General features: G+C 50.4%; 44 non-coding genes across 44 annotated transcripts; all 44 read left to right on the forward strand.

The window, feature by feature from the left end:
* Positions 1-174: 174 nt before the first annotated feature.
* Trnan-guu (transfer RNA asparagine (anticodon GUU)) lies at positions 175-248 on the forward strand. Its single transcript has one exon. It is a non-coding gene; the product is annotated as a tRNA-Asn (tRNA).
* A 671-nt stretch (positions 249-919) lies between these two features.
* Positions 920-991, forward strand: Trnak-uuu (transfer RNA lysine (anticodon UUU)). Its single transcript has one exon. It is a non-coding gene; the product is annotated as a tRNA-Lys (tRNA).
* Positions 992-1,324: 333 nt separating this feature from the next.
* Trnan-guu (transfer RNA asparagine (anticodon GUU)) lies at positions 1,325-1,398 on the forward strand. Its single transcript has one exon. It is a non-coding gene; the product is annotated as a tRNA-Asn (tRNA).
* Positions 1,399-2,069: 671 nt separating this feature from the next.
* Positions 2,070-2,141, forward strand: Trnat-cgu (transfer RNA threonine (anticodon CGU)). The gene has a single exon. It is a non-coding gene; the product is annotated as a tRNA-Thr (tRNA).
* Positions 2,142-2,474: 333 nt separating this feature from the next.
* Positions 2,475-2,548, forward strand: Trnan-guu (transfer RNA asparagine (anticodon GUU)). The gene has a single exon. It is a non-coding gene; the product is annotated as a tRNA-Asn (tRNA).
* Positions 2,549-3,219: 671 nt separating this feature from the next.
* Trnak-uuu (transfer RNA lysine (anticodon UUU)) lies at positions 3,220-3,291 on the forward strand. Its single transcript has one exon. It is a non-coding gene; the product is annotated as a tRNA-Lys (tRNA).
* Positions 3,292-3,624: 333 nt separating this feature from the next.
* Trnan-guu (transfer RNA asparagine (anticodon GUU)) lies at positions 3,625-3,698 on the forward strand. Its single transcript has one exon. It is a non-coding gene; the product is annotated as a tRNA-Asn (tRNA).
* A 671-nt stretch (positions 3,699-4,369) lies between these two features.
* On the forward strand, positions 4,370-4,441 carry Trnat-cgu (transfer RNA threonine (anticodon CGU)). The gene has a single exon. It is a non-coding gene; the product is annotated as a tRNA-Thr (tRNA).
* Positions 4,442-4,774: 333 nt separating this feature from the next.
* Positions 4,775-4,848, forward strand: Trnan-guu (transfer RNA asparagine (anticodon GUU)). Its single transcript has one exon. It is a non-coding gene; the product is annotated as a tRNA-Asn (tRNA).
* A 671-nt stretch (positions 4,849-5,519) lies between these two features.
* Positions 5,520-5,591, forward strand: Trnat-cgu (transfer RNA threonine (anticodon CGU)). Its single transcript has one exon. It is a non-coding gene; the product is annotated as a tRNA-Thr (tRNA).
* A 333-nt stretch (positions 5,592-5,924) lies between these two features.
* Trnan-guu (transfer RNA asparagine (anticodon GUU)) lies at positions 5,925-5,998 on the forward strand. Its single transcript has one exon. It is a non-coding gene; the product is annotated as a tRNA-Asn (tRNA).
* A 671-nt stretch (positions 5,999-6,669) lies between these two features.
* Positions 6,670-6,741, forward strand: Trnat-cgu (transfer RNA threonine (anticodon CGU)). Its single transcript has one exon. It is a non-coding gene; the product is annotated as a tRNA-Thr (tRNA).
* A 333-nt stretch (positions 6,742-7,074) lies between these two features.
* On the forward strand, positions 7,075-7,148 carry Trnan-guu (transfer RNA asparagine (anticodon GUU)). Its single transcript has one exon. It is a non-coding gene; the product is annotated as a tRNA-Asn (tRNA).
* A 671-nt stretch (positions 7,149-7,819) lies between these two features.
* On the forward strand, positions 7,820-7,891 carry Trnat-cgu (transfer RNA threonine (anticodon CGU)). Its single transcript has one exon. It is a non-coding gene; the product is annotated as a tRNA-Thr (tRNA).
* Positions 7,892-8,224: 333 nt separating this feature from the next.
* On the forward strand, positions 8,225-8,298 carry Trnan-guu (transfer RNA asparagine (anticodon GUU)). Its single transcript has one exon. It is a non-coding gene; the product is annotated as a tRNA-Asn (tRNA).
* A 671-nt stretch (positions 8,299-8,969) lies between these two features.
* Positions 8,970-9,041, forward strand: Trnat-cgu (transfer RNA threonine (anticodon CGU)). Its single transcript has one exon. It is a non-coding gene; the product is annotated as a tRNA-Thr (tRNA).
* A 333-nt stretch (positions 9,042-9,374) lies between these two features.
* On the forward strand, positions 9,375-9,448 carry Trnan-guu (transfer RNA asparagine (anticodon GUU)). Its single transcript has one exon. It is a non-coding gene; the product is annotated as a tRNA-Asn (tRNA).
* A 671-nt stretch (positions 9,449-10,119) lies between these two features.
* Trnat-cgu (transfer RNA threonine (anticodon CGU)) lies at positions 10,120-10,191 on the forward strand. The gene has a single exon. It is a non-coding gene; the product is annotated as a tRNA-Thr (tRNA).
* A 333-nt stretch (positions 10,192-10,524) lies between these two features.
* Positions 10,525-10,598, forward strand: Trnan-guu (transfer RNA asparagine (anticodon GUU)). The gene has a single exon. It is a non-coding gene; the product is annotated as a tRNA-Asn (tRNA).
* Positions 10,599-11,269: 671 nt separating this feature from the next.
* Positions 11,270-11,341, forward strand: Trnat-cgu (transfer RNA threonine (anticodon CGU)). Its single transcript has one exon. It is a non-coding gene; the product is annotated as a tRNA-Thr (tRNA).
* A 333-nt stretch (positions 11,342-11,674) lies between these two features.
* Positions 11,675-11,748, forward strand: Trnan-guu (transfer RNA asparagine (anticodon GUU)). The gene has a single exon. It is a non-coding gene; the product is annotated as a tRNA-Asn (tRNA).
* Positions 11,749-12,419: 671 nt separating this feature from the next.
* On the forward strand, positions 12,420-12,491 carry Trnat-cgu (transfer RNA threonine (anticodon CGU)). Its single transcript has one exon. It is a non-coding gene; the product is annotated as a tRNA-Thr (tRNA).
* A 333-nt stretch (positions 12,492-12,824) lies between these two features.
* Positions 12,825-12,898, forward strand: Trnan-guu (transfer RNA asparagine (anticodon GUU)). The gene has a single exon. It is a non-coding gene; the product is annotated as a tRNA-Asn (tRNA).
* A 671-nt stretch (positions 12,899-13,569) lies between these two features.
* Positions 13,570-13,641, forward strand: Trnat-cgu (transfer RNA threonine (anticodon CGU)). Its single transcript has one exon. It is a non-coding gene; the product is annotated as a tRNA-Thr (tRNA).
* A 333-nt stretch (positions 13,642-13,974) lies between these two features.
* On the forward strand, positions 13,975-14,048 carry Trnan-guu (transfer RNA asparagine (anticodon GUU)). Its single transcript has one exon. It is a non-coding gene; the product is annotated as a tRNA-Asn (tRNA).
* Positions 14,049-14,719: 671 nt separating this feature from the next.
* Positions 14,720-14,791, forward strand: Trnat-cgu (transfer RNA threonine (anticodon CGU)). Its single transcript has one exon. It is a non-coding gene; the product is annotated as a tRNA-Thr (tRNA).
* Positions 14,792-15,124: 333 nt separating this feature from the next.
* Positions 15,125-15,198, forward strand: Trnan-guu (transfer RNA asparagine (anticodon GUU)). The gene has a single exon. It is a non-coding gene; the product is annotated as a tRNA-Asn (tRNA).
* A 671-nt stretch (positions 15,199-15,869) lies between these two features.
* Trnat-cgu (transfer RNA threonine (anticodon CGU)) lies at positions 15,870-15,941 on the forward strand. The gene has a single exon. It is a non-coding gene; the product is annotated as a tRNA-Thr (tRNA).
* Positions 15,942-16,274: 333 nt separating this feature from the next.
* Positions 16,275-16,348, forward strand: Trnan-guu (transfer RNA asparagine (anticodon GUU)). The gene has a single exon. It is a non-coding gene; the product is annotated as a tRNA-Asn (tRNA).
* A 671-nt stretch (positions 16,349-17,019) lies between these two features.
* On the forward strand, positions 17,020-17,091 carry Trnat-cgu (transfer RNA threonine (anticodon CGU)). The gene has a single exon. It is a non-coding gene; the product is annotated as a tRNA-Thr (tRNA).
* A 333-nt stretch (positions 17,092-17,424) lies between these two features.
* On the forward strand, positions 17,425-17,498 carry Trnan-guu (transfer RNA asparagine (anticodon GUU)). The gene has a single exon. It is a non-coding gene; the product is annotated as a tRNA-Asn (tRNA).
* Positions 17,499-18,169: 671 nt separating this feature from the next.
* Positions 18,170-18,241, forward strand: Trnat-cgu (transfer RNA threonine (anticodon CGU)). The gene has a single exon. It is a non-coding gene; the product is annotated as a tRNA-Thr (tRNA).
* A 333-nt stretch (positions 18,242-18,574) lies between these two features.
* Trnan-guu (transfer RNA asparagine (anticodon GUU)) lies at positions 18,575-18,648 on the forward strand. The gene has a single exon. It is a non-coding gene; the product is annotated as a tRNA-Asn (tRNA).
* A 671-nt stretch (positions 18,649-19,319) lies between these two features.
* Trnat-cgu (transfer RNA threonine (anticodon CGU)) lies at positions 19,320-19,391 on the forward strand. The gene has a single exon. It is a non-coding gene; the product is annotated as a tRNA-Thr (tRNA).
* Positions 19,392-19,724: 333 nt separating this feature from the next.
* Positions 19,725-19,798, forward strand: Trnan-guu (transfer RNA asparagine (anticodon GUU)). The gene has a single exon. It is a non-coding gene; the product is annotated as a tRNA-Asn (tRNA).
* A 671-nt stretch (positions 19,799-20,469) lies between these two features.
* On the forward strand, positions 20,470-20,541 carry Trnat-cgu (transfer RNA threonine (anticodon CGU)). The gene has a single exon. It is a non-coding gene; the product is annotated as a tRNA-Thr (tRNA).
* Positions 20,542-20,874: 333 nt separating this feature from the next.
* Positions 20,875-20,948, forward strand: Trnan-guu (transfer RNA asparagine (anticodon GUU)). Its single transcript has one exon. It is a non-coding gene; the product is annotated as a tRNA-Asn (tRNA).
* A 671-nt stretch (positions 20,949-21,619) lies between these two features.
* Trnat-cgu (transfer RNA threonine (anticodon CGU)) lies at positions 21,620-21,691 on the forward strand. The gene has a single exon. It is a non-coding gene; the product is annotated as a tRNA-Thr (tRNA).
* Positions 21,692-22,024: 333 nt separating this feature from the next.
* On the forward strand, positions 22,025-22,098 carry Trnan-guu (transfer RNA asparagine (anticodon GUU)). Its single transcript has one exon. It is a non-coding gene; the product is annotated as a tRNA-Asn (tRNA).
* A 671-nt stretch (positions 22,099-22,769) lies between these two features.
* Trnat-cgu (transfer RNA threonine (anticodon CGU)) lies at positions 22,770-22,841 on the forward strand. The gene has a single exon. It is a non-coding gene; the product is annotated as a tRNA-Thr (tRNA).
* A 333-nt stretch (positions 22,842-23,174) lies between these two features.
* Positions 23,175-23,248, forward strand: Trnan-guu (transfer RNA asparagine (anticodon GUU)). The gene has a single exon. It is a non-coding gene; the product is annotated as a tRNA-Asn (tRNA).
* A 671-nt stretch (positions 23,249-23,919) lies between these two features.
* Trnat-cgu (transfer RNA threonine (anticodon CGU)) lies at positions 23,920-23,991 on the forward strand. Its single transcript has one exon. It is a non-coding gene; the product is annotated as a tRNA-Thr (tRNA).
* Positions 23,992-24,324: 333 nt separating this feature from the next.
* Positions 24,325-24,398, forward strand: Trnan-guu (transfer RNA asparagine (anticodon GUU)). Its single transcript has one exon. It is a non-coding gene; the product is annotated as a tRNA-Asn (tRNA).
* Positions 24,399-25,069: 671 nt separating this feature from the next.
* Positions 25,070-25,141, forward strand: Trnat-cgu (transfer RNA threonine (anticodon CGU)). The gene has a single exon. It is a non-coding gene; the product is annotated as a tRNA-Thr (tRNA).
* Positions 25,142-25,261: the final 120 nt, after the last annotated feature.

The raw sequence follows: 25,261 nt of genomic DNA on the forward strand, positions 1-25,261 counted from the left end.
ATTTTGTAGTATAATGTCATGCTTGGCGATGTCATTCGTTTATGAGCCCCACTACAGTGTGCATGCACGTTATCCATGTGAAGAGGCGTAAGCAGATACTACCACTCTGCGAGGTGCCTGCGAAAAGTATACGACTTGCATTGATAAAGAGAGCAGAAGTGACCGAAAGTCAAGGCCTCCGTGGCGCAAACGGCTAGCGCGTTCGGCTGTTAACCGAAAGGTTGGTGGTTCGAGCCCACCCGGGGGCGAAATCGTTTTAATCGCCACCGAGGTGAGGACGTATGTCCACTTTGATAGAGATACACAGCTAGTGTGACAATTTGGCTGTGTTTGAATGATGCCACCCAGCCTTATACACATTCAGCCACGTGACAGTGGAGGTAAAAACATGGCCCTATGCGGACGTTCTACCGTTTTCCTATTCATTCGGCATGTGTGACACTGCAGTAGAGCGACGACCACTACAAAAGATGTATTATTTACATTTCATTTCGGCGTATACACCGCGAGTGCCATATGACAGGGCCTCTCTCTCGATGTCGATCTGCATTTGGCGTCTCTTAAGTGTCGGTCTGCAGTAGGCCGCTGTTGGCCGAGCGGCGTGCAGTCGCCTTACATGAAGCCCCCAGTGCCACTGTGGACGATGTAGCCAGAGAGAGGAGTCGAAAGGCGCGTTTCACAGTAGAGCCACGCTATCCCACAAGCTGTGCACTAGGTCAAGTTTTGCGCAGACCGCAAACCTTTGGTGGCTTGACGCTCGTCGTCGATCGTAAGGGTGAAACAGTGAAGAGAGTTGGAAAACGGTAAGGTGGACACCTCCAGCAGCATCTGTGTGTCAAATCCGATATCTGGTCGAGGGCTCTAAGATTCAGTATGATGACGTGACAATTCGGGAGTAGCTCACGAAGGCAAAGCTGCGGCCTTCTTAGCTCAGTGGTAGAGCACTGGTCTTTTAAACCAGGGGTCGTGAGTTCGACCCTCACAGAAGGCATTCATTTTTTTAACTTTGCTGCTGAGAGCAGAGCTAGCTCGAGCAGCATCTAACAGATGGCAGTGCACTGAATGAAGGGGAAGTTCTACAACCGATAAAGAGTGCTCTACTTGCATCAGAGGTTTACTGGATGTGTAGGCGGAACACTGTTTTGTATGCATTTTGTAGTATAATGTCATGCTTGGCGATGTCATTCGTTTATGAGCCGCACTACAGTGTGCATGCACGTTTTCCATGTGAAGAGGCGTAAGCAGATACTACCACTCTGCGAGGTGCCTGCGAAAAGTATACGACTTGCATTGATAAAGAGAGCAGAAGTGACCGAAAGTCAAGGCCTCCGTGGCGCAATCGGCTAGCGCGTTCGGCTGTTAACCGAAAGGTTGGTGGTTCGAGCCCACCCGGGGGCGAAATCGTTTTAATCGCCACCGAGGTGAGGACGTATGTCCACTTTGATAGAGATACACAGCTAGTGTGACAATTTGGCTGTGTTTGAATGATGCCACCCAGCCTTATACACATTCAGCCACGTGACAGTGGAGGTAAAAACATGGCCCTATGCGGACGTTCTACCGTTTTCCTATTCATTCGGCATGTGTGACACTGCAGTAGAGCGACGACCACTACAAAAGATGTATTATTTACATTTCATTTCGGCGTATACACCGCGAGTGCCATATGACAGGGCCTCTCTCTCGATGTCGATCTGCATTTGGCGTCTCTTAAGTGTCGGTCTGCAGTAGGCCGCTGTTGGCCGAGCGGCGTGCAGTCGCCTTACATGAAGCCCCCAGTGCCACTGTGGACGATGTAGCCAGAGAGAGGAGTCGAAAGGCGCGTTTCACAGTAGAGCCACGCTATCCCACAAGCTGTGCACTAGGTCAAGTTTTGCGCAGACCGCAAACCTTTGGTGGCTTGACGCTCGTCGTCGATCGTAAGGGTGAAACAGTGAAGAGAGTTGGAAAACGGTAAGGTGGACACCTCCAGCAGCATCTGTGTGTCAAATCCGATATCTGGTCGAGGGCTGTAAGATTCAGTATGATGACGTGACAATTCGGGAGTAGCTCACGAAGGCAAAGCTGCGGCCTTCTTAGCTCAGTGGTAGAGCACTGGTCTCGTAAACCAGGGGTCGTGAGTTCGACCCTCACAGAAGGCATTCATTTTTTTAACTTTGCTGCTGAGAGCAGAGCTAGCTCGAGCAGCATCTAACAGATGGCAGTGCACTGAATGAAGGGGAAGTTCTACAACCGATAAAGAGTGCTCTACTTGCATCAGAGGTTTACTGGATGTGTAGGCGGAACACTGTTTTGTATGCATTTTGTAGTATAATGTCATGCTTGGCGATGTCATTCGTTTATGAGCCCCACTACAGTGTGCATGCACGTTATCCATGTGAAGAGGCGTAAGCAGATACTACCACTCTGCGAGGTGCCTGCGAAAAGTATACGACTTGCATTGATAAAGAGAGCAGAAGTGACCGAAAGTCAAGGCCTCCGTGGCGCAAACGGCTAGCGCGTTCGGCTGTTAACCGAAAGGTTGGTGGTTCGAGCCCACCCGGGGGCGAAATCGTTTTAATCGCCACCGAGGTGAGGACGTATGTCCACTTTGATAGAGATACACAGCTAGTGTGACAATTTGGCTGTGTTTGAATGATGCCACCCAGCCTTATACACATTCAGCCACGTGACAGTGGAGGTAAAAACATGGCCCTATGCGGACGTTCTACCGTTTTCCTATTCATTCGGCATGTGTGACACTGCAGTAGAGCGACGACCACTACAAAAGATGTATTATTTACATTTCATTTCGGCGTATACACCGCGAGTGCCATATGACAGGGCCTCTCTCTCGATGTCGATCTGCATTTGGCGTCTCTTAAGTGTCGGTCTGCAGTAGGCCGCTGTTGGCCGAGCGGCGTGCAGTCGCCTTACATGAAGCCCCCAGTGCCACTGTGGACGATGTAGCCAGAGAGAGGAGTCGAAAGGCGCGTTTCACAGTAGAGCCACGCTATCCCACAAGCTGTGCACTAGGTCAAGTTTTGCGCAGACCGCAAACCTTTGGTGGCTTGACGCTCGTCGTCGATCGTAAGGGTGAAACAGTGAAGAGAGTTGGAAAACGGTAAGGTGGACACCTCCAGCAGCATCTGTGTGTCAAATCCGATATCTGGTCGAGGGCTCTAAGATTCAGTATGATGACGTGACAATTCGGGAGTAGCTCACGAAGGCAAAGCTGCGGCCTTCTTAGCTCAGTGGTAGAGCACTGGTCTTTTAAACCAGGGGTCGTGAGTTCGACCCTCACAGAAGGCATTCATTTTTTTAACTTTGCTGCTGAGAGCAGAGCTAGCTCGAGCAGCATCTAACAGATGGCAGTGCACTGAATGAAGGGGAAGTTCTACAACCGATAAAGAGTGCTCTACTTGCATCAGAGGGTTACTGGTTGTGTAGGCGGAACACTGTTTTGTATGCATTTTGTAGTATAATGTCATGCTTGGCGATGTCATTCGTTTATGAGCCGCACTACAGTGTGCATGCACGTTATCCATGTGAAGAGGCGTAAGCAGATACTACCATTCTGCGAGGTGCCTGCGAAAAGTATACGACTTGCATTGATAAAGAGAGCAGAAGTGACCCAAAGTGAAGGCCTCCGTGGCGCCATCGGCTAGCGCGTTCGGCTGTTAACCGAAAGGTTGGTGGTTCGAGCCCACCCGGGGGCGAAATCGTTTTAATCGCCACCGAGGTGAGGACGTATGTCCACTTTGATAGAGATACACAGCTAGTGTGACAATTTGGCTGTGTTTGAATGATTCCACCCAGCCTTATACACATTCAGCCACGTGACAGTGGAGGTAAAAACATGGCCCTATGCGGACGTTCTACCGTTTTCCTATTCATTCGGCATGTGTGACACTGCAGTAGAGCGACGACCACTACAAAAGATGTATTATTTACATTTCATTTCGGCGTATACACCGCGAGTGCCATATGACAGGGCCTCTCTCTCGATGTCGATCTGCATTTGGCGTCTCTTAAGTGTCGGTCTGCAGTAGGCCGCTGTTGGCCGAGCGGCGTGCAGTCGCCTTACATGAAGCCCCCAGTGCCACTGTGGACGATGTAGCCAGAGAGAGGAGTCGAAAGGCGCGTTTCACAGTAGAGCCACGCTATCCCACAAGCTGTGCACTAGGTCAAGTTTTGCGCAGACCGCAAACCTTTGGTGGCTTGACGCTCGTCGTCGATCGTAAGGGTGAAACAGTGAAGAGAGTTGGAAAACGGTAAGGTGGACACCTCCAGCAGCATCTGTGTGTCAAATCCGATATCTGGTCGAGGGCTGTAAGATTCAGTATGATGACGTGACAATTCGGGAGTAGCTCACGAAGGCAAAGCTGCGGCCTTCTTAGCTCAGTGGTAGAGCACTGGTCTCGTAAACCAGGGGTCGTGAGTTCGACCCTCACAGAAGGCATTCATTTTTTTAACTTTGCTGCTGAGAGCAGAGCTAGCTCGAGCAGCATCTAACAGATGGCAGTGCACTGAATGAAGGGGAAGTTCTACAACCGATAAAGAGTGCTCTACTTGCATCAGAGGTTTACTGGATGTGTAGGCGGAACACTGTTTTGTATGCATTTTGTAGTATAATGTCATGCTTGGCGATGTCATTCGTTTATGAGCCGCACTACAGTGTGCATGCACGTTTTCCATGTGAAGAGGCGTAAGCAGATACTACCACTCTGCGAGGTGCCTGCGAAAAGTATACGACTTGCATTGATAAAGAGAGCAGAAGTGACCGAAAGTCAAGGCCTCCGTGGCGCAATCGGCTAGCGCGTTCGGCTGTTAACCGAAAGGTTGGTGGTTCGAGCCCACCCGGGGGCGAAATCGTTTTAATCGCCACCGAGGTGAGGACGTATGTCCACTTTGATAGAGATACACAGCTAGTGTGACAATTTGGCTGTGTTTGAATGATGCCACCCAGCCTTATACACATTCAGCCACGTGACAGTGGAGGTAAAAACATGGCCCTATGCGGACGTTCTACCGTTTTCCTATTCATTCGGCATGTGTGACACTGCAGTAGAGCGACGACCACTACAAAAGATGTATTATTTACATTTCATTTCGGCGTATACACCGCGAGTGCCATATGACAGGGCCTCTCTCTCGATGTCGATCTGCATTTGGCGTCTCTTAAGTGTCGGTCTGCAGTAGGCCGCTGTTGGCCGAGCGGCGTGCAGTCGCCTTACATGAAGCCCCCAGTGCCACTGTGGACGATGTAGCCAGAGAGAGGAGTCGAAAGGCGCGTTTCACAGTAGAGCCACGCTATCCCACAAGCTGTGCACTAGGTCAAGTTTTGCGCAGACCGCAAACCTTTGGTGGCTTGACGCTCGTCGTCGATCGTAAGGGTGAAACAGTGAAGAGAGTTGGAAAACGGTAAGGTGGACACCTCCAGCAGCATCTGTGTGTCAAATCCGATATCTGGTCGAGGGCTGTAAGATTCAGTATGATGACGTGACAATTCGGGAGTAGCTCACGAAGGCAAAGCTGCGGCCTTCTTAGCTCAGTGGTAGAGCACTGGTCTCGTAAACCAGGGGTCGTGAGTTCGACCCTCACAGAAGGCATTCATTTTTTTAACTTTGCTGCTGAGAGCAGAGCTAGCTCGAGCAGCATCTAACAGATGGCAGTGCACTGAATGAAGGGGAAGTTCTACAACCGATAAAGAGTGCTCTACTTGCATCAGAGGTTTACTGGATGTGTAGGCGGAACACTGTTTTGTATGCATTTTGTAGTATAATGTCATGCTTGGCGATGTCATTCGTTTATGAGCCGCACTACAGTGTGCATGCACGTTTTCCATGTGAAGAGGCGTAAGCAGATACTACCACTCTGCGAGGTGCCTGCGAAAAGTATACGACTTGCATTGATAAAGAGAGCAGAAGTGACCGAAAGTCAAGGCCTCCGTGGCGCAATCGGCTAGCGCGTTCGGCTGTTAACCGAAAGGTTGGTGGTTCGAGCCCACCCGGGGGCGAAATCGTTTTAATCGCCACCGAGGTGAGGACGTATGTCCACTTTGATAGAGATACACAGCTAGTGTGACAATTTGGCTGTGTTTGAATGATGCCACCCAGCCTTATACACATTCAGCCACGTGACAGTGGAGGTAAAAACATGGCCCTATGCGGACGTTCTACCGTTTTCCTATTCATTCGGCATGTGTGACACTGCAGTAGAGCGACGACCACTACAAAAGATGTATTATTTACATTTCATTTCGGCGTATACACCGCGAGTGCCATATGACAGGGCCTCTCTCTCGATGTCGATCTGCATTTGGCGTCTCTTAAGTGTCGGTCTGCAGTAGGCCGCTGTTGGCCGAGCGGCGTGCAGTCGCCTTACATGAAGCCCCCAGTGCCACTGTGGACGATGTAGCCAGAGAGAGGAGTCGAAAGGCGCGTTTCACAGTAGAGCCACGCTATCCCACAAGCTGTGCACTAGGTCAAGTTTTGCGCAGACCGCAAACCTTTGGTGGCTTGACGCTCGTCGTCGATCGTAAGGGTGAAACAGTGAAGAGAGTTGGAAAACGGTAAGGTGGACACCTCCAGCAGCATCTGTGTGTCAAATCCGATATCTGGTCGAGGGCTGTAAGATTCAGTATGATGACGTGACAATTCGGGAGTAGCTCACGAAGGCAAAGCTGCGGCCTTCTTAGCTCAGTGGTAGAGCACTGGTCTCGTAAACCAGGGGTCGTGAGTTCGACCCTCACAGAAGGCATTCATTTTTTTAACTTTGCTGCTGAGAGCAGAGCTAGCTCGAGCAGCATCTAACAGATGGCAGTGCACTGAATGAAGGGGAAGTTCTACAACCGATAAAGAGTGCTCTACTTGCATCAGAGGTTTACTGGATGTGTAGGCGGAACACTGTTTTGTATGCATTTTGTAGTATAATGTCATGCTTGGCGATGTCATTCGTTTATGAGCCCCACTACAGTGTGCATGCACGTTATCCATGTGAAGAGGCGTAAGCAGATACTACCACTCTGCGAGGTGCCTGCGAAAAGTATACGACTTGCATTGATAAAGAGAGCAGAAGTGACCGAAAGTCAAGGCCTCCGTGGCGCAAACGGCTAGCGCGTTCGGCTGTTAACCGAAAGGTTGGTGGTTCGAGCCCACCCGGGGGCGAAATCGTTTTAATCGCCACCGAGGTGAGGACGTATGTCCACTTTGATAGAGATACACAGCTAGTGTGACAATTTGGCTGTGTTTGAATGATGCCACCCAGCCTTATACACATTCAGCCACGTGACAGTGGAGGTAAAAACATGGCCCTATGCGGACGTTCTACCGTTTTCCTATTCATTCGGCATGTGTGACACTGCAGTAGAGCGACGACCACTACAAAAGATGTATTATTTACATTTCATTTCGGCGTATACACCGCGAGTGCCATATGACAGGGCCTCTCTCTCGATGTCGATCTGCATTTGGCGTCTCTTAAGTGTCGGTCTGCAGTAGGCCGCTGTTGGCCGAGCGGCGTGCAGTCGCCTTACATGAAGCCCCCAGTGCCACTGTGGACGATGTAGCCAGAGAGAGGAGTCGAAAGGCGCGTTTCACAGTAGAGCCACGCTATCCCACAAGCTGTGCACTAGGTCAAGTTTTGCGCAGACCGCAAACCTTTGGTGGCTTGACGCTCGTCGTCGATCGTAAGGGTGAAACAGTGAAGAGAGTTGGAAAACGGTAAGGTGGACACCTCCAGCAGCATCTGTGTGTCAAATCCGATATCTGGTCGAGGGCTGTAAGATTCAGTATGATGACGTGACAATTCGGGAGTAGCTCACGAAGGCAAAGCTGCGGCCTTCTTAGCTCAGTGGTAGAGCACTGGTCTCGTAAACCAGGGGTCGTGAGTTCGACCCTCACAGAAGGCATTCATTTTTTTAACTTTGCTGCTGAGAGCAGAGCTAGCTCGAGCAGCATCTAACAGATGGCAGTGCACTGAATGAAGGGGAAGTTCTACAACCGATAAAGAGTGCTCTACTTGCATCAGAGGTTTACTGGATGTGTAGGCGGAACACTGTTTTGTATGCATTTTGTAGTATAATGTCATGCTTGGCGATGTCATTCGTTTATGAGCCCCACTACAGTGTGCATGCACGTTATCCATGTGAAGAGGCGTAAGCAGATACTACCACTCTGCGAGGTGCCTGCGAAAAGTATACGACTTGCATTGATAAAGAGAGCAGAAGTGACCGAAAGTCAAGGCCTCCGTGGCGCAAACGGCTAGCGCGTTCGGCTGTTAACCGAAAGGTTGGTGGTTCGAGCCCACCCGGGGGCGAAATCGTTTTAATCGCCACCGAGGTGAGGACGTATGTCCACTTTGATAGAGATACACAGCTAGTGTGACAATTTGGCTGTGTTTGAATGATGCCACCCAGCCTTATACACATTCAGCCACGTGACAGTGGAGGTAAAAACATGGCCCTATGCGGACGTTCTACCGTTTTCCTATTCATTCGGCATGTGTGACACTGCAGTAGAGCGACGACCACTACAAAAGATGTATTATTTACATTTCATTTCGGCGTATACACCGCGAGTGCCATATGACAGGGCCTCTCTCTCGATGTCGATCTGCATTTGGCGTCTCTTAAGTGTCGGTCTGCAGTAGGCCGCTGTTGGCCGAGCGGCGTGCAGTCGCCTTACATGAAGCCCCCAGTGCCACTGTGGACGATGTAGCCAGAGAGAGGAGTCGAAAGGCGCGTTTCACAGTAGAGCCACGCTATCCCACAAGCTGTGCACTAGGTCAAGTTTTGCGCAGACCGCAAACCTTTGGTGGCTTGACGCTCGTCGTCGATCGTAAGGGTGAAACAGTGAAGAGAGTTGGAAAACGGTAAGGTGGACACCTCCAGCAGCATCTGTGTGTCAAATCCGATATCTGGTCGAGGGCTGTAAGATTCAGTATGATGACGTGACAATTCGGGAGTAGCTCACGAAGGCAAAGCTGCGGCCTTCTTAGCTCAGTGGTAGAGCACTGGTCTCGTAAACCAGGGGTCGTGAGTTCGACCCTCACAGAAGGCATTCATTTTTTTAACTTTGCTGCTGAGAGCAGAGCTAGCTCGAGCAGCATCTAACAGATGGCAGTGCACTGAATGAAGGGGAAGTTCTACAACCGATAAAGAGTGCTCTACTTGCATCAGAGGTTTACTGGATGTGTAGGCGGAACACTGTTTTGTATGCATTTTGTAGTATAATGTCATGCTTGGCGATGTCATTCGTTTATGAGCCCCACTACAGTGTGCATGCACGTTATCCATGTGAAGAGGCGTAAGCAGATACTACCACTCTGCGAGGTGCCTGCGAAAAGTATACGACTTGCATTGATAAAGAGAGCAGAAGTGACCGAAAGTCAAGGCCTCCGTGGCGCAAACGGCTAGCGCGTTCGGCTGTTAACCGAAAGGTTGGTGGTTCGAGCCCACCCGGGGGCGAAATCGTTTTAATCGCCACCGAGGTGAGGACGTATGTCCACTTTGATAGAGATACACAGCTAGTGTGACAATTTGGCTGTGTTTGAATGATGCCACCCAGCCTTATACACATTCAGCCACGTGACAGTGGAGGTAAAAACATGGCCCTATGCGGACGTTCTACCGTTTTCCTATTCATTCGGCATGTGTGACACTGCAGTAGAGCGACGACCACTACAAAAGATGTATTATTTACATTTCATTTCGGCGTATACACCGCGAGTGCCATATGACAGGGCCTCTCTCTCGATGTCGATCTGCATTTGGCGTCTCTTAAGTGTCGGTCTGCAGTAGGCCGCTGTTGGCCGAGCGGCGTGCAGTCGCCTTACATGAAGCCCCCAGTGCCACTGTGGACGATGTAGCCAGAGAGAGGAGTCGAAAGGCGCGTTTCACAGTAGAGCCACGCTATCCCACAAGCTGTGCACTAGGTCAAGTTTTGCGCAGACCGCAAACCTTTGGTGGCTTGACGCTCGTCGTCGATCGTAAGGGTGAAACAGTGAAGAGAGTTGGAAAACGGTAAGGTGGACACCTCCAGCAGCATCTGTGTGTCAAATCCGATATCTGGTCGAGGGCTGTAAGATTCAGTATGATGACGTGACAATTCGGGAGTAGCTCACGAAGGCAAAGCTGCGGCCTTCTTAGCTCAGTGGTAGAGCACTGGTCTCGTAAACCAGGGGTCGTGAGTTCGACCCTCACAGAAGGCATTCATTTTTTTAACTTTGCTGCTGAGAGCAGAGCTAGCTCGAGCAGCATCTAACAGATGGCAGTGCACTGAATGAAGGGGAAGTTCTACAACCGATAAAGAGTGCTCTACTTGCATCAGAGGTTTACTGGATGTGTAGGCGGAACACTGTTTTGTATGCATTTTGTAGTATAATGTCATGCTTGGCGATGTCATTCGTTTATGAGCCCCACTACAGTGTGCATGCACGTTATCCATGTGAAGAGGCGTAAGCAGATACTACCACTCTGCGAGGTGCCTGCGAAAAGTATACGACTTGCATTGATAAAGAGAGCAGAAGTGACCGAAAGTCAAGGCCTCCGTGGCGCAAACGGCTAGCGCGTTCGGCTGTTAACCGAAAGGTTGGTGGTTCGAGCCCACCCGGGGGCGAAATCGTTTTAATCGCCACCGAGGTGAGGACGTATGTCCACTTTGATAGAGATACACAGCTAGTGTGACAATTTGGCTGTGTTTGAATGATGCCACCCAGCCTTATACACATTCAGCCACGTGACAGTGGAGGTAAAAACATGGCCCTATGCGGACGTTCTACCGTTTTCCTATTCATTCGGCATGTGTGACACTGCAGTAGAGCGACGACCACTACAAAAGATGTATTATTTACATTTCATTTCGGCGTATACACCGCGAGTGCCATATGACAGGGCCTCTCTCTCGATGTCGATCTGCATTTGGCGTCTCTTAAGTGTCGGTCTGCAGTAGGCCGCTGTTGGCCGAGCGGCGTGCAGTCGCCTTACATGAAGCCCCCAGTGCCACTGTGGACGATGTAGCCAGAGAGAGGAGTCGAAAGGCGCGTTTCACAGTAGAGCCACGCTATCCCACAAGCTGTGCACTAGGTCAAGTTTTGCGCAGACCGCAAACCTTTGGTGGCTTGACGCTCGTCGTCGATCGTAAGGGTGAAACAGTGAAGAGAGTTGGAAAACGGTAAGGTGGACACCTCCAGCAGCATCTGTGTGTCAAATCCGATATCTGGTCGAGGGCTGTAAGATTCAGTATGATGACGTGACAATTCGGGAGTAGCTCACGAAGGCAAAGCTGCGGCCTTCTTAGCTCAGTGGTAGAGCACTGGTCTCGTAAACCAGGGGTCGTGAGTTCGACCCTCACAGAAGGCATTCATTTTTTTAACTTTGCTGCTGAGAGCAGAGCTAGCTCGAGCAGCATCTAACAGATGGCAGTGCACTGAATGAAGGGGAAGTTCTACAACCGATAAAGAGTGCTCTACTTGCATCAGAGGTTTACTGGATGTGTAGGCGGAACACTGTTTTGTATGCATTTTGTAGTATAATGTCATGCTTGGCGATGTCATTCGTTTATGAGCCCCACTACAGTGTGCATGCACGTTATCCATGTGAAGAGGCGTAAGCAGATACTACCACTCTGCGAGGTGCCTGCGAAAAGTATACGACTTGCATTGATAAAGAGAGCAGAAGTGACCGAAAGTCAAGGCCTCCGTGGCGCAAACGGCTAGCGCGTTCGGCTGTTAACCGAAAGGTTGGTGGTTCGAGCCCACCCGGGGGCGAAATCGTTTTAATCGCCACCGAGGTGAGGACGTATGTCCACTTTGATAGAGATACACAGCTAGTGTGACAATTTGGCTGTGTTTGAATGATGCCACCCAGCCTTATACACATTCAGCCACGTGACAGTGGAGGTAAAAACATGGCCCTATGCGGACGTTCTACCGTTTTCCTATTCATTCGGCATGTGTGACACTGCAGTAGAGCGACGACCACTACAAAAGATGTATTATTTACATTTCATTTCGGCGTATACACCGCGAGTGCCATATGACAGGGCCTCTCTCTCGATGTCGATCTGCATTTGGCGTCTCTTAAGTGTCGGTCTGCAGTAGGCCGCTGTTGGCCGAGCGGCGTGCAGTCGCCTTACATGAAGCCCCCAGTGCCACTGTGGACGATGTAGCCAGAGAGAGGAGTCGAAAGGCGCGTTTCACAGTAGAGCCACGCTATCCCACAAGCTGTGCACTAGGTCAAGTTTTGCGCAGACCGCAAACCTTTGGTGGCTTGACGCTCGTCGTCGATCGTAAGGGTGAAACAGTGAAGAGAGTTGGAAAACGGTAAGGTGGACACCTCCAGCAGCATCTGTGTGTCAAATCCGATATCTGGTCGAGGGCTGTAAGATTCAGTATGATGACGTGACAATTCGGGAGTAGCTCACGAAGGCAAAGCTGCGGCCTTCTTAGCTCAGTGGTAGAGCACTGGTCTCGTAAACCAGGGGTCGTGAGTTCGACCCTCACAGAAGGCATTCATTTTTTTAACTTTGCTGCTGAGAGCAGAGCTAGCTCGAGCAGCATCTAACAGATGGCAGTGCACTGAATGAAGGGGAAGTTCTACAACCGATAAAGAGTGCTCTACTTGCATCAGAGGTTTACTGGATGTGTAGGCGGAACACTGTTTTGTATGCATTTTGTAGTATAATGTCATGCTTGGCGATGTCATTCGTTTATGAGCCCCACTACAGTGTGCATGCACGTTATCCATGTGAAGAGGCGTAAGCAGATACTACCACTCTGCGAGGTGCCTGCGAAAAGTATACGACTTGCATTGATAAAGAGAGCAGAAGTGACCGAAAGTCAAGGCCTCCGTGGCGCAAACGGCTAGCGCGTTCGGCTGTTAACCGAAAGGTTGGTGGTTCGAGCCCACCCGGGGGCGAAATCGTTTTAATCGCCACCGAGGTGAGGACGTATGTCCACTTTGATAGAGATACACAGCTAGTGTGACAATTTGGCTGTGTTTGAATGATGCCACCCAGCCTTATACACATTCAGCCACGTGACAGTGGAGGTAAAAACATGGCCCTATGCGGACGTTCTACCGTTTTCCTATTCATTCGGCATGTGTGACACTGCAGTAGAGCGACGACCACTACAAAAGATGTATTATTTACATTTCATTTCGGCGTATACACCGCGAGTGCCATATGACAGGGCCTCTCTCTCGATGTCGATCTGCATTTGGCGTCTCTTAAGTGTCGGTCTGCAGTAGGCCGCTGTTGGCCGAGCGGCGTGCAGTCGCCTTACATGAAGCCCCCAGTGCCACTGTGGACGATGTAGCCAGAGAGAGGAGTCGAAAGGCGCGTTTCACAGTAGAGCCACGCTATCCCACAAGCTGTGCACTAGGTCAAGTTTTGCGCAGACCGCAAACCTTTGGTGGCTTGACGCTCGTCGTCGATCGTAAGGGTGAAACAGTGAAGAGAGTTGGAAAACGGTAAGGTGGACACCTCCAGCAGCATCTGTGTGTCAAATCCGATATCTGGTCGAGGGCTGTAAGATTCAGTATGATGACGTGACAATTCGGGAGTAGCTCACGAAGGCAAAGCTGCGGCCTTCTTAGCTCAGTGGTAGAGCACTGGTCTCGTAAACCAGGGGTCGTGAGTTCGACCCTCACAGAAGGCATTCATTTTTTTAACTTTGCTGCTGAGAGCAGAGCTAGCTCGAGCAGCATCTAACAGATGGCAGTGCACTGAATGAAGGGGAAGTTCTACAACCGATAAAGAGTGCTCTACTTGCATCAGAGGTTTACTGGATGTGTAGGCGGAACACTGTTTTGTATGCATTTTGTAGTATAATGTCATGCTTGGCGATGTCATTCGTTTATGAGCCCCACTACAGTGTGCATGCACGTTATCCATGTGAAGAGGCGTAAGCAGATACTACCACTCTGCGAGGTGCCTGCGAAAAGTATACGACTTGCATTGATAAAGAGAGCAGAAGTGACCGAAAGTCAAGGCCTCCGTGGCGCAAACGGCTAGCGCGTTCGGCTGTTAACCGAAAGGTTGGTGGTTCGAGCCCACCCGGGGGCGAAATCGTTTTAATCGCCACCGAGGTGAGGACGTATGTCCACTTTGATAGAGATACACAGCTAGTGTGACAATTTGGCTGTGTTTGAATGATGCCACCCAGCCTTATACACATTCAGCCACGTGACAGTGGAGGTAAAAACATGGCCCTATGCGGACGTTCTACCGTTTTCCTATTCATTCGGCATGTGTGACACTGCAGTAGAGCGACGACCACTACAAAAGATGTATTATTTACATTTCATTTCGGCGTATACACCGCGAGTGCCATATGACAGGGCCTCTCTCTCGATGTCGATCTGCATTTGGCGTCTCTTAAGTGTCGGTCTGCAGTAGGCCGCTGTTGGCCGAGCGGCGTGCAGTCGCCTTACATGAAGCCCCCAGTGCCACTGTGGACGATGTAGCCAGAGAGAGGAGTCGAAAGGCGCGTTTCACAGTAGAGCCACGCTATCCCACAAGCTGTGCACTAGGTCAAGTTTTGCGCAGACCGCAAACCTTTGGTGGCTTGACGCTCGTCGTCGATCGTAAGGGTGAAACAGTGAAGAGAGTTGGAAAACGGTAAGGTGGACACCTCCAGCAGCATCTGTGTGTCAAATCCGATATCTGGTCGAGGGCTGTAAGATTCAGTATGATGACGTGACAATTCGGGAGTAGCTCACGAAGGCAAAGCTGCGGCCTTCTTAGCTCAGTGGTAGAGCACTGGTCTCGTAAACCAGGGGTCGTGAGTTCGACCCTCACAGAAGGCATTCATTTTTTTAACTTTGCTGCTGAGAGCAGAGCTAGCTCGAGCAGCATCTAACAGATGGCAGTGCACTGAATGAAGGGGAAGTTCTACAACCGATAAAGAGTGCTCTACTTGCATCAGAGGTTTACTGGATGTGTAGGCGGAACACTGTTTTGTATGCATTTTGTAGTATAATGTCATGCTTGGCGATGTCATTCGTTTATGAGCCCCACTACAGTGTGCATGCACGTTATCCATGTGAAGAGGCGTAAGCAGATACTACCACTCTGCGAGGTGCCTGCGAAAAGTATACGACTTGCATTGATAAAGAGAGCAGAAGTGACCGAAAGTCAAGGCCTCCGTGGCGCAAACGGCTAGCGCGTTCGGCTGTTAACCGAAAGGTTGGTGGTTCGAGCCCACCCGGGGGCGAAATCGTTTTAATCGCCACCGAGGTGAGGACGTATGTCCACTTTGATAGAGATACACAGCTAGTGTGACAATTTGGCTGTGTTTGAATGATGCCACCCAGCCTTATACACATTCAGCCACGTGACAGTGGAGGTAAAAACATGGCCCTATGCGGACGTTCTACCGTTTTCCTATTCATTCGGCATGTGTGACACTGCAGTAGAGCGACGACCACTACAAAAGATGTATTATTTACATTTCATTTCGGCGTATACACCGCGAGTGCCATATGACAGGGCCTCTCTCTCGATGTCGATCTGCATTTGGCGTCTCTTAAGTGTCGGTCTGCAGTAGGCCGCTGTTGGCCGAGCGGCGTGCAGTCGCCTTACATGAAGCCCCCAGTGCCACTGTGGACGATGTAGCCAGAGAGAGGAGTCGAAAGGCGCGTTTCACAGTAGAGCCACGCTATCCCACAAGCTGTGCACTAGGTCAAGTTTTGCGCAGACCGCAAACCTTTGGTGGCTTGACGCTCGTCGTCGATCGTAAGGGTGAAACAGTGAAGAGAGTTGGAAAACGGTAAGGTGGACACCTCCAGCAGCATCTGTGTGTCAAATCCGATATCTGGTCGAGGGCTGTAAGATTCAGTATGATGACGTGACAATTCGGGAGTAGCTCACGAAGGCAAAGCTGCGGCCTTCTTAGCTCAGTGGTAGAGCACTGGTCTCGTAAACCAGGGGTCGTGAGTTCGACCCTCACAGAAGGCATTCATTTTTTTAACTTTGCTGCTGAGAGCAGAGCTAGCTCGAGCAGCATCTAACAGATGGCAGTGCACTGAATGAAGGGGAAGTTCTACAACCGATAAAGAGTGCTCTACTTGCATCAGAGGTTTACTGGATGTGTAGGCGGAACACTGTTTTGTATGCATTTTGTAGTATAATGTCATGCTTGGCGATGTCATTCGTTTATGAGCCCCACTACAGTGTGCATGCACGTTATCCATGTGAAGAGGCGTAAGCAGATACTACCACTCTGCGAGGTGCCTGCGAAAAGTATACGACTTGCATTGATAAAGAGAGCAGAAGTGACCGAAAGTCAAGGCCTCCGTGGCGCAAACGGCTAGCGCGTTCGGCTGTTAACCGAAAGGTTGGTGGTTCGAGCCCACCCGGGGGCGAAATCGTTTTAATCGCCACCGAGGTGAGGACGTATGTCCACTTTGATAGAGATACACAGCTAGTGTGACAATTTGGCTGTGTTTGAATGATGCCACCCAGCCTTATACACATTCAGCCACGTGACAGTGGAGGTAAAAACATGGCCCTATGCGGACGTTCTACCGTTTTCCTATTCATTCGGCATGTGTGACACTGCAGTAGAGCGACGACCACTACAAAAGATGTATTATTTACATTTCATTTCGGCGTATACACCGCGAGTGCCATATGACAGGGCCTCTCTCTCGATGTCGATCTGCATTTGGCGTCTCTTAAGTGTCGGTCTGCAGTAGGCCGCTGTTGGCCGAGCGGCGTGCAGTCGCCTTACATGAAGCCCCCAGTGCCACTGTGGACGATGTAGCCAGAGAGAGGAGTCGAAAGGCGCGTTTCACAGTAGAGCCACGCTATCCCACAAGCTGTGCACTAGGTCAAGTTTTGCGCAGACCGCAAACCTTTGGTGGCTTGACGCTCGTCGTCGATCGTAAGGGTGAAACAGTGAAGAGAGTTGGAAAACGGTAAGGTGGACACCTCCAGCAGCATCTGTGTGTCAAATCCGATATCTGGTCGAGGGCTGTAAGATTCAGTATGATGACGTGACAATTCGGGAGTAGCTCACGAAGGCAAAGCTGCGGCCTTCTTAGCTCAGTGGTAGAGCACTGGTCTCGTAAACCAGGGGTCGTGAGTTCGACCCTCACAGAAGGCATTCATTTTTTTAACTTTGCTGCTGAGAGCAGAGCTAGCTCGAGCAGCATCTAACAGATGGCAGTGCACTGAATGAAGGGGAAGTTCTACAACCGATAAAGAGTGCTCTACTTGCATCAGAGGTTTACTGGATGTGTAGGCGGAACACTGTTTTGTATGCATTTTGTAGTATAATGTCATGCTTGGCGATGTCATTCGTTTATGAGCCCCACTACAGTGTGCATGCACGTTATCCATGTGAAGAGGCGTAAGCAGATACTACCACTCTGCGAGGTGCCTGCGAAAAGTATACGACTTGCATTGATAAAGAGAGCAGAAGTGACCGAAAGTCAAGGCCTCCGTGGCGCAAACGGCTAGCGCGTTCGGCTGTTAACCGAAAGGTTGGTGGTTCGAGCCCACCCGGGGGCGAAATCGTTTTAATCGCCACCGAGGTGAGGACGTATGTCCACTTTGATAGAGATACACAGCTAGTGTGACAATTTGGCTGTGTTTGAATGATGCCACCCAGCCTTATACACATTCAGCCACGTGACAGTGGAGGTAAAAACATGGCCCTATGCGGACGTTCTACCGTTTTCCTATTCATTCGGCATGTGTGACACTGCAGTAGAGCGACGACCACTACAAAAGATGTATTATTTACATTTCATTTCGGCGTATACACCGCGAGTGCCATATGACAGGGCCTCTCTCTCGATGTCGATCTGCATTTGGCGTCTCTTAAGTGTCGGTCTGCAGTAGGCCGCTGTTGGCCGAGCGGCGTGCAGTCGCCTTACATGAAGCCCCCAGTGCCACTGTGGACGATGTAGCCAGAGAGAGGAGTCGAAAGGCGCGTTTCACAGTAGAGCCACGCTATCCCACAAGCTGTGCACTAGGTCAAGTTTTGCGCAGACCGCAAACCTTTGGTGGCTTGACGCTCGTCGTCGATCGTAAGGGTGAAACAGTGAAGAGAGTTGGAAAACGGTAAGGTGGACACCTCCAGCAGCATCTGTGTGTCAAATCCGATATCTGGTCGAGGGCTGTAAGATTCAGTATGATGACGTGACAATTCGGGAGTAGCTCACGAAGGCAAAGCTGCGGCCTTCTTAGCTCAGTGGTAGAGCACTGGTCTCGTAAACCAGGGGTCGTGAGTTCGACCCTCACAGAAGGCATTCATTTTTTTAACTTTGCTGCTGAGAGCAGAGCTAGCTCGAGCAGCATCTAACAGATGGCAGTGCACTGAATGAAGGGGAAGTTCTACAACCGATAAAGAGTGCTCTACTTGCATCAGAGGTTTACTGGATGTGTAGGCGGAACACTGTTTTGTATGCATTTTGTAGTATAATGTCATGCTTGGCGATGTCATTCGTTTATGAGCCCCACTACAGTGTGCATGCACGTTATCCATGTGAAGAGGCGTAAGCAGATACTACCACTCTGCGAGGTGCCTGCGAAAAGTATACGACTTGCATTGATAAAGAGAGCAGAAGTGACCGAAAGTCAAGGCCTCCGTGGCGCAAACGGCTAGCGCGTTCGGCTGTTAACCGAAAGGTTGGTGGTTCGAGCCCACCCGGGGGCGAAATCGTTTTAATCGCCACCGAGGTGAGGACGTATGTCCACTTTGATAGAGATACACAGCTAGTGTGACAATTTGGCTGTGTTTGAATGATGCCACCCAGCCTTATACACATTCAGCCACGTGACAGTGGAGGTAAAAACATGGCCCTATGCGGACGTTCTACCGTTTTCCTATTCATTCGGCATGTGTGACACTGCAGTAGAGCGACGACCACTACAAAAGATGTATTATTTACATTTCATTTCGGCGTATACACCGCGAGTGCCATATGACAGGGCCTCTCTCTCGATGTCGATCTGCATTTGGCGTCTCTTAAGTGTCGGTCTGCAGTAGGCCGCTGTTGGCCGAGCGGCGTGCAGTCGCCTTACATGAAGCCCCCAGTGCCACTGTGGACGATGTAGCCAGAGAGAGGAGTCGAAAGGCGCGTTTCACAGTAGAGCCACGCTATCCCACAAGCTGTGCACTAGGTCAAGTTTTGCGCAGACCGCAAACCTTTGGTGGCTTGACGCTCGTCGTCGATCGTAAGGGTGAAACAGTGAAGAGAGTTGGAAAACGGTAAGGTGGACACCTCCAGCAGCATCTGTGTGTCAAATCCGATATCTGGTCGAGGGCTGTAAGATTCAGTATGATGACGTGACAATTCGGGAGTAGCTCACGAAGGCAAAGCTGCGGCCTTCTTAGCTCAGTGGTAGAGCACTGGTCTCGTAAACCAGGGGTCGTGAGTTCGACCCTCACAGAAGGCATTCATTTTTTTAACTTTGCTGCTGAGAGCAGAGCTAGCTCGAGCAGCATCTAACAGATGGCAGTGCACTGAATGAAGGGGAAGTTCTACAACCGATAAAGAGTGCTCTACTTGCATCAGAGGTTTACTGGATGTGTAGGCGGAACACTGTTTTGTATGCATTTTGTAGTATAATGTCATGCTTGGCGATGTCATTCGTTTATGAGCCCCACTACAGTGTGCATGCACGTTATCCATGTGAAGAGGCGTAAGCAGATACTACCACTCTGCGAGGTGCCTGCGAAAAGTATACGACTTGCATTGATAAAGAGAGCAGAAGTGACCGAAAGTCAAGGCCTCCGTGGCGCAAACGGCTAGCGCGTTCGGCTGTTAACCGAAAGGTTGGTGGTTCGAGCCCACCCGGGGGCGAAATCGTTTTAATCGCCACCGAGGTGAGGACGTATGTCCACTTTGATAGAGATACACAGCTAGTGTGACAATTTGGCTGTGTTTGAATGATGCCACCCAGCCTTATACACATTCAGCCACGTGACAGTGGAGGTAAAAACATGGCCCTATGCGGACGTTCTACCGTTTTCCTATTCATTCGGCATGTGTGACACTGCAGTAGAGCGACGACCACTACAAAAGATGTATTATTTACATTTCATTTCGGCGTATACACCGCGAGTGCCATATGACAGGGCCTCTCTCTCGATGTCGATCTGCATTTGGCGTCTCTTAAGTGTCGGTCTGCAGTAGGCCGCTGTTGGCCGAGCGGCGTGCAGTCGCCTTACATGAAGCCCCCAGTGCCACTGTGGACGATGTAGCCAGAGAGAGGAGTCGAAAGGCGCGTTTCACAGTAGAGCCACGCTATCCCACAAGCTGTGCACTAGGTCAAGTTTTGCGCAGACCGCAAACCTTTGGTGGCTTGACGCTCGTCGTCGATCGTAAGGGTGAAACAGTGAAGAGAGTTGGAAAACGGTAAGGTGGACACCTCCAGCAGCATCTGTGTGTCAAATCCGATATCTGGTCGAGGGCTGTAAGATTCAGTATGATGACGTGACAATTCGGGAGTAGCTCACGAAGGCAAAGCTGCGGCCTTCTTAGCTCAGTGGTAGAGCACTGGTCTCGTAAACCAGGGGTCGTGAGTTCGACCCTCACAGAAGGCATTCATTTTTTTAACTTTGCTGCTGAGAGCAGAGCTAGCTCGAGCAGCATCTAACAGATGGCAGTGCACTGAATGAAGGGGAAGTTCTACAACCGATAAAGAGTGCTCTACTTGCATCAGAGGTTTACTGGATGTGTAGGCGGAACACTGTTTTGTATGCATTTTGTAGTATAATGTCATGCTTGGCGATGTCATTCGTTTATGAGCCCCACTACAGTGTGCATGCACGTTATCCATGTGAAGAGGCGTAAGCAGATACTACCACTCTGCGAGGTGCCTGCGAAAAGTATACGACTTGCATTGATAAAGAGAGCAGAAGTGACCGAAAGTCAAGGCCTCCGTGGCGCAAACGGCTAGCGCGTTCGGCTGTTAACCGAAAGGTTGGTGGTTCGAGCCCACCCGGGGGCGAAATCGTTTTAATCGCCACCGAGGTGAGGACGTATGTCCACTTTGATAGAGATACACAGCTAGTGTGACAATTTGGCTGTGTTTGAATGATGCCACCCAGCCTTATACACATTCAGCCACGTGACAGTGGAGGTAAAAACATGGCCCTATGCGGACGTTCTACCGTTTTCCTATTCATTCGGCATGTGTGACACTGCAGTAGAGCGACGACCACTACAAAAGATGTATTATTTACATTTCATTTCGGCGTATACACCGCGAGTGCCATATGACAGGGCCTCTCTCTCGATGTCGATCTGCATTTGGCGTCTCTTAAGTGTCGGTCTGCAGTAGGCCGCTGTTGGCCGAGCGGCGTGCAGTCGCCTTACATGAAGCCCCCAGTGCCACTGTGGACGATGTAGCCAGAGAGAGGAGTCGAAAGGCGCGTTTCACAGTAGAGCCACGCTATCCCACAAGCTGTGCACTAGGTCAAGTTTTGCGCAGACCGCAAACCTTTGGTGGCTTGACGCTCGTCGTCGATCGTAAGGGTGAAACAGTGAAGAGAGTTGGAAAACGGTAAGGTGGACACCTCCAGCAGCATCTGTGTGTCAAATCCGATATCTGGTCGAGGGCTGTAAGATTCAGTATGATGACGTGACAATTCGGGAGTAGCTCACGAAGGCAAAGCTGCGGCCTTCTTAGCTCAGTGGTAGAGCACTGGTCTCGTAAACCAGGGGTCGTGAGTTCGACCCTCACAGAAGGCATTCATTTTTTTAACTTTGCTGCTGAGAGCAGAGCTAGCTCGAGCAGCATCTAACAGATGGCAGTGCACTGAATGAAGGGGAAGTTCTACAACCGATAAAGAGTGCTCTACTTGCATCAGAGGTTTACTGGATGTGTAGGCGGAACACTGTTTTGTATGCATTTTGTAGTATAATGTCATGCTTGGCGATGTCATTCGTTTATGAGCCCCACTACAGTGTGCATGCACGTTATCCATGTGAAGAGGCGTAAGCAGATACTACCACTCTGCGAGGTGCCTGCGAAAAGTATACGACTTGCATTGATAAAGAGAGCAGAAGTGACCGAAAGTCAAGGCCTCCGTGGCGCAAACGGCTAGCGCGTTCGGCTGTTAACCGAAAGGTTGGTGGTTCGAGCCCACCCGGGGGCGAAATCGTTTTAATCGCCACCGAGGTGAGGACGTATGTCCACTTTGATAGAGATACACAGCTAGTGTGACAATTTGGCTGTGTTTGAATGATGCCACCCAGCCTTATACACATTCAGCCACGTGACAGTGGAGGTAAAAACATGGCCCTATGCGGACGTTCTACCGTTTTCCTATTCATTCGGCATGTGTGACACTGCAGTAGAGCGACGACCACTACAAAAGATGTATTATTTACATTTCATTTCGGCGTATACACCGCGAGTGCCATATGACAGGGCCTCTCTCTCGATGTCGATCTGCATTTGGCGTCTCTTAAGTGTCGGTCTGCAGTAGGCCGCTGTTGGCCGAGCGGCGTGCAGTCGCCTTACATGAAGCCCCCAGTGCCACTGTGGACGATGTAGCCAGAGAGAGGAGTCGAAAGGCGCGTTTCACAGTAGAGCCACGCTATCCCACAAGCTGTGCACTAGGTCAAGTTTTGCGCAGACCGCAAACCTTTGGTGGCTTGACGCTCGTCGTCGATCGTAAGGGTGAAACAGTGAAGAGAGTTGGAAAACGGTAAGGTGGACACCTCCAGCAGCATCTGTGTGTCAAATCCGATATCTGGTCGAGGGCTGTAAGATTCAGTATGATGACGTGACAATTCGGGAGTAGCTCACGAAGGCAAAGCTGCGGCCTTCTTAGCTCAGTGGTAGAGCACTGGTCTCGTAAACCAGGGGTCGTGAGTTCGACCCTCACAGAAGGCATTCATTTTTTTAACTTTGCTGCTGAGAGCAGAGCTAGCTCGAGCAGCATCTAACAGATGGCAGTGCACTGAATGAAGGGGAAGTTCTACAACCGATAAAGAGTGCTCTACTTGCATCAGAGGTTTACTGGATGTGTAGGCGGAACACTGTTTTGTATGCATTTTGTAGTATAATGTCATGCTTGGCGATGTCATTCGTTTATGAGCCCCACTACAGTGTGCATGCACGTTATCCATGTGAAGAGGCGTAAGCAGATACTACCACTCTGCGAGGTGCCTGCGAAAAGTATACGACTTGCATTGATAAAGAGAGCAGAAGTGACCGAAAGTCAAGGCCTCCGTGGCGCAAACGGCTAGCGCGTTCGGCTGTTAACCGAAAGGTTGGTGGTTCGAGCCCACCCGGGGGCGAAATCGTTTTAATCGCCACCGAGGTGAGGACGTATGTCCACTTTGATAGAGATACACAGCTAGTGTGACAATTTGGCTGTGTTTGAATGATGCCACCCAGCCTTATACACATTCAGCCACGTGACAGTGGAGGTAAAAACATGGCCCTATGCGGACGTTCTACCGTTTTCCTATTCATTCGGCATGTGTGACACTGCAGTAGAGCGACGACCACTACAAAAGATGTATTATTTACATTTCATTTCGGCGTATACACCGCGAGTGCCATATGACAGGGCCTCTCTCTCGATGTCGATCTGCATTTGGCGTCTCTTAAGTGTCGGTCTGCAGTAGGCCGCTGTTGGCCGAGCGGCGTGCAGTCGCCTTACATGAAGCCCCCAGTGCCACTGTGGACGATGTAGCCAGAGAGAGGAGTCGAAAGGCGCGTTTCACAGTAGAGCCACGCTATCCCACAAGCTGTGCACTAGGTCAAGTTTTGCGCAGACCGCAAACCTTTGGTGGCTTGACGCTCGTCGTCGATCGTAAGGGTGAAACAGTGAAGAGAGTTGGAAAACGGTAAGGTGGACACCTCCAGCAGCATCTGTGTGTCAAATCCGATATCTGGTCGAGGGCTGTAAGATTCAGTATGATGACGTGACAATTCGGGAGTAGCTCACGAAGGCAAAGCTGCGGCCTTCTTAGCTCAGTGGTAGAGCACTGGTCTCGTAAACCAGGGGTCGTGAGTTCGACCCTCACAGAAGGCATTCATTTTTTTAACTTTGCTGCTGAGAGCAGAGCTAGCTCGAGCAGCATCTAACAGATGGCAGTGCACTGAATGAAGGGGAAGTTCTACAACCGATAAAGAGTGCTCTACTTGCATCAGAGGTTTACTGGATGTGTAGGCGGAACACTGTTTTGTATGCATTTTGTAGTATAATGTCATGCTTGGCGATGTCATTCGTTTATGAGCCCCACTACAGTGTGCATGCACGTTATCCATGTGAAGAGGCGTAAGCAGATACTACCACTCTGCGAGGTGCCTGCGAAAAGTATACGACTTGCATTGATAAAGAGAGCAGAAGTGACCGAAAGTCAAGGCCTCCGTGGCGCAAACGGCTAGCGCGTTCGGCTGTTAACCGAAAGGTTGGTGGTTCGAGCCCACCCGGGGGCGAAATCGTTTTAATCGCCACCGAGGTGAGGACGTATGTCCACTTTGATAGAGATACACAGCTAGTGTGACAATTTGGCTGTGTTTGAATGATGCCACCCAGCCTTATACACATTCAGCCACGTGACAGTGGAGGTAAAAACATGGCCCTATGCGGACGTTCTACCGTTTTCCTATTCATTCGGCCTGTGTGACACTGCAGTAGAGCGACGACCACTACAAAAGATGTATTATTTACATTTCATTTCGGCGTATACACCGCGAGTGCCATATGACAGGGCCTCTCTCTCGATGTCGATCTGCATTTGGCGTCTCTTAAGTGTCGGTCTGCAGTAGGCCGCTGTTGGCCGAGCGGCGTGCAGTCGCCTTACATGAAGCCCCCAGTGCCACTGTGGACGATGTAGCCAGAGAGAGGAGTCGAAAGGCGCGTTTCACAGTAGAGCCACGCTATCCCACAAGCTGTGCACTAGGTCAAGTTTTGCGCAGACCGCAAACCTTTGGTGGCTTGACGCTCGTCGTCGATCGTAAGGGTGAAACAGTGAAGAGAGTTGGAAAACGGTAAGGTGGACACCTCCAGCAGCATCTGTGTGTCAAATCCGATATCTGGTCGAGGGCTGTAAGATTCAGTATGATGACGTGACAATTCGGGAGTAGCTCACGAAGACAAAGCTGCGGCCTTCTTAGCTCAGTGGTAGAGCACTGGTCTCGTAAACCAGGGGTCGTGAGTTCGACCCTCACAGAAGGCATTCATTTTTTTAACTTTGCTGCTGAGAGCAGAGCTAGCTCGAGCAGCATCTAACAGATGGCAGTGCACTGAATGAAGGGGAAGTTCTACAACCGATAAAGAGTGCTCTACTTGCATCAGA

The sequence above is a fragment of the Schistocerca cancellata genome, unplaced genomic scaffold (genome assembly GCF_023864275.1).
Source record: "Schistocerca cancellata isolate TAMUIC-IGC-003103 unplaced genomic scaffold, iqSchCanc2.1 HiC_scaffold_827, whole genome shotgun sequence".
Lineage (NCBI taxonomy): Eukaryota > Metazoa > Arthropoda > Insecta > Orthoptera > Acrididae > Schistocerca > Schistocerca cancellata.